Here is a 4498-nt window from a genome sequence, read left to right as displayed (position 1 = left end):
TTTCAAAGAGCTGATAGCACAGTCCAGGCTATTTGCAGATCATTATATAAGCTTCACTTTCAACACCCTGGATGGTCTGAGGTAAGTAAAAGATGTTTAAAATCAAAATTAAAACTAAAACCACAGAATTGGAAAAAACAAAAGAAATCCTATAAGCAAAGGTTATTACTTTAGATACTATTTCTGCCCACTGCCCTTCCTATTTTCTTGCTAATCTGCACTGGAGCCTGAGCAGTGAAATATTCAGAAGTGCCCAGCCCTACTGAAATCCAATTTCTTTTTCTATTTTTAAAATTAAAGGTCTTGAGTCAAACCATGATGTATTATGCAATGAATCTGCAACAGGAAGAGCTGTATAACATTGCCAGCTAGTGGTCACTTGTCTTCAGAGCACAATAACTCAATTCTAGCACAGTTTAAATATTTTTGAAATGTAATAAAATCTTTTATAGTTGTAGCTTAAGAAGATGACAAATAAATTGCAAACATATTTCAGTACCTTAGCTATCAGAACATAAAATTCTGCATGAAGGTAACATTTAGTTCATGAATATGCTAGTCCTTCATTTATGTTTAGTTTTCCAGTTGAAAAGTACATGAAAATTTTAAGTTTATAACAGCACTGGTACCAGCGATGCAGGTAACTATATCTTCATAATTGTTGTTTAACATCACTATGTCATCTCTGAGCTGTATCTTCCAACACCTGAATATGTTGTTTTTTTTACAATTGTTGCTGCTAAAGACTATTTACTCATTAGAAGTGAACTCTCACAAAGGCCCAGACATCAGGAAAACAAACATGGAATGGATACAAAAGAGACAAAGAAAATTGAGGAGCCTGCATTTATAACCAGTTGTGCATATATAATCATTACACTTACAGTATTAATGATGCATCTTCCTGAATTCTCTCTGTAATCTAAGGTCTAGCTTCAAACAAGCTGTTTTGTGAAGCTATAAAGGGACATGAACACCAAGTAATGCAAAATACACAGTAAGACAGAAAAGGAAGAGAGAAAGAATGGATCCTCACATAAATGTCAAGTCCTGCAGAAACATACACACTTAACTGTTCCTATAGATAGCTTGACTAGCTACATTACTTTTGCAAAACTTAAGTCAGTCAGCACTTGTGTGTCAGCATGTAAAGTTCATAGAGCAGAATACACATTCTGGAAGCAGACATTTCTTTCAGACTAGCATAAGAAAAAATGAAGTTTTATTAAATATAAAAGAAATTTAAGGCAAGCCTATGATGGTGTAAACAGTTATCACCAAAGAGTTCTTATTAAGTCATTGATGGTCTTAATACATTAAAGGTTATATCTATGCCAGCTTGCAGGCATTTTTAAAATCACACTTTTCACCCTTGGATCAGAATTGGGAACAATCATCCCCTTGCAAGAAACCTGTGTTAATTCATCCTGCTCTGCAGACAGATCTATTGTGTGGATTTCATTTCTGAGCTGGCTGTGGTTATGGGGCCGACACAGTTCAGAAAGAGAACACAGCATGCTCATCCTGGCAGTGTGCACCTGCAGGACCAATCTGGTTTTGCCTGTAAAGGACTGGGCAAACATATCCTAAAACGAATCTGTTCAAGGTCCTTCCAGTCTCAGGACATCATTCTGCAAAGATTTACGTGCCCATTTAATTTTATTCTGGTTTGAGTCTGAGGGCCAAGCCCACAGTTGTCAGGAAAATTAAGCTGCCATTAAAATTCAAGTGAGAACTATCCCTAGAGGAACAGATCTGTCAACAAAGGCAGAGAGCTACCAAAGAGGCCTTACTCAGAATCCTTTAAAATTACCCACTACCTATGATGGAAGATCTAATTTAGAAGATGTCTTTAAAAAGTGGAGAGAAGGCAGATTTCACCTTTTAGTCTGAAAGAGGGGTTACAAAAGTCAAAAGAAAATTTGTTCCCTTTGGGCTGATTCCACACCAGTTTTGAAGCCCTTCCTTTAACTGACCCTACAGAACAGTTTGCTTTCACAGGATGGTGTTCCTGTACACTGTACAAATGCCTTGGGCAATACAATAAGTCTCTCTGTCAACAAGGAAGTCCAGTCAGCCTTTAAGCATTTCATCTTTAGCTATCTCCAAACTACCTGTGTGGTGGAGACTTTTGGCATAGGGGACCAAGCTAGATGTAACTCAGAGTAAATCCCCTGAACAACCAGTGTAAACAAAAACAGAAGTCCAGAGCCAGCTTCCAAATAAAATCCCAAGTTTCTGTCGGCACACACAGACTTCCTGTCAAGCATTGAAGTTAACTCAAGATAACTCTAGGTGGGTTGTGGTCATCCCCACAAGCGTCCAGGGATTACTTAGATTTTTCTAGCCATCACAGTGCACCACAGAGCTCATCTCATTCAAGTTCTCCTTCAATACTTGCAAAAGTACTCACCTACTGGGAAATGCCTATTTTTACATTACATTTTCAGGCTCTTGTATCAGTGACTGACACATACCCTCCTCCAGCCAAAGGATGCTCTGCAGCTCCATCTTCCCCTGAGTCAGACTTGGCAGCCTGCATCTTGCTATGATCTAGCTCTATGCATCAAGTTTTTTTCCCCAGTTTCCAGTGAGAGGAAGTTTATGTTCCTATTTCCTTGCTAAAAAGATATTGGCAGCACTTTTCCAGCTAACTTGATAGTTACTAACTTGTGCAGCTACAAGCAGCTTGTGTAGGAGTGCTTCTAGGCTGACAGTCTTACAGTTCCAATGCTGTCCTTTGACTGCGAAAGCGCATTTGTCACCTCTTGGATCACTCTGTGCTGTGCCACCACTAGCCAATTTTTACAGTTTTATATAATCCCCTCCACAGCCTTCAACTGTCTACAGTACAAAAACTTTGTACAGCCAAAAGCTCATTGATCTCAACTTCCACTTTTCACTCTCTGTCCCACATAAACCATTACCTGATCAGGTACTCACATTCTTCTCCTTCCAGCAATTACTACCATCAATACGCATACATATGCTTTATTTTTTTTAATATATTTAGAACTTTTGTTGATGTATGTTTCACTTTTGCATAGAAAGCAGCATTCCTAAATTTTCTGCAATGCTGTTGCACTAGATCATCCACCCAAGATAAAGGAAAGACACTAAAACCAAACCGTTTCAGAGCTAGCATTGCCACCTAAGAAATGATCCTCTGGCAGACTTCCTTCTTAGTAACCTTTGTGAACACAAAGCAAAGTGCTCTCCAGTCATCACCCATTCTACTAAAATGCCATCAGTCATGGCAAGGCTTTTACCTCACTCCTATATTTGTGGGAATTTGGTCTAGCAAAATTCAGTGCAAGATGTTACAGAAGAGGGAGGTAATTTCATTTAACAAAATTATCTCAAATACAGTGTGCATGCATTTGCATTCTACGAAGTGCCAAGTTATGGTTTCTCTTTTTCTGGCTGGGGGATGAACAGATGGAGAGCAGCCCTGGGGAGAAGGACTTGGGGGTGCTGGTGGATGACCCAGCCATGGGCACTCACAGCCCAGAGAGCCAAACGTGTCCTGGGCTGCATCCAAAGCAGCGTGGGCAGCAGGGGAGGGAGGGGATTGTGCCCCTCTGCTCTGCTCTGGTGAGACCCCACCTGGAACACTGCATCCAGCTCTGGGGTTCCAGCACAGGAAGGACGTGGAACTGCTGGAGTGAGTCCAGAGGAGGCCACGAAGTTGGTTAGAGGGATGGAGCACCTCTCCTATGAGGAAAGGCTGAGACAATTGGAATTGTTCAGCTTGGAGAGGAGAAGGCTTCAGGGTGACCTAATTGCAACCTCTCAATAACTGAAGGGAGCTTTACAAGAAAGATGGAAAGGGACTATTTGCAAGGGCATGCAGTGACAGGACATGGGGGAATGGTTTCAAACTGAAAGTGAGCAGGTTTAGATTAGACACTAGGAAGAAAATCTTTACTGTGGTAGGCACTGGAACAGGTTGTCCACAGAAGTTGTGGATGCCCAATCCTTGGAAGTGTTCAAAGCCAGGCAGGATGAAGCTCTGAGCAACCTGGCCCAGTGAAAGTGTCCCTGCCCATGGCAGGCAGGTTGGAACTAGATGATCTTTAATGTCCCTTCCAGCTCAAGCCATTCTGTGATTCTACAGCTCTGTGACACCTAAGCCAGCTGGCCAGAATCACTTGGGTGCACCATGGAGGACAAACACTGCTGTCTACGCAACTCTCATACGTGTTGATTTCTTTTGGATTGACTACTTCACACTGACTGGGGTATGTGCTGAACATCATCCTTTAATATGGACAGTGCTGGAGCAAAATGCCCAAGACTTGTGGTTCTTTTCATCTCCTCTATGAATATTTCATTAATGCCTTTTCCTGGTCTTAAAATCAAGAGGCATACACGGTTAGAAGGGTAAAAGGGATTTTACCTTGGTATTTATTCTTAAGGATCCTTAGGTGTACACGTCCAGGTCATATGCATCGAGATGTACCCCACCGAGTCTTTCCCTGTGTCTCTGTGTCTCTCT

The sequence above is a fragment of the Corvus brachyrhynchos genome, unplaced genomic scaffold (assembly GCF_000691975.1).
Source record: "Corvus brachyrhynchos isolate BGI_N302 unplaced genomic scaffold, ASM69197v1 scaffold408, whole genome shotgun sequence".
NCBI lineage: Eukaryota > Metazoa > Chordata > Aves > Passeriformes > Corvidae > Corvus > Corvus brachyrhynchos.
The sequence above is the reverse complement of the archived record's forward strand: the minus strand, read 5'-3'. Positions refer to the sequence as shown.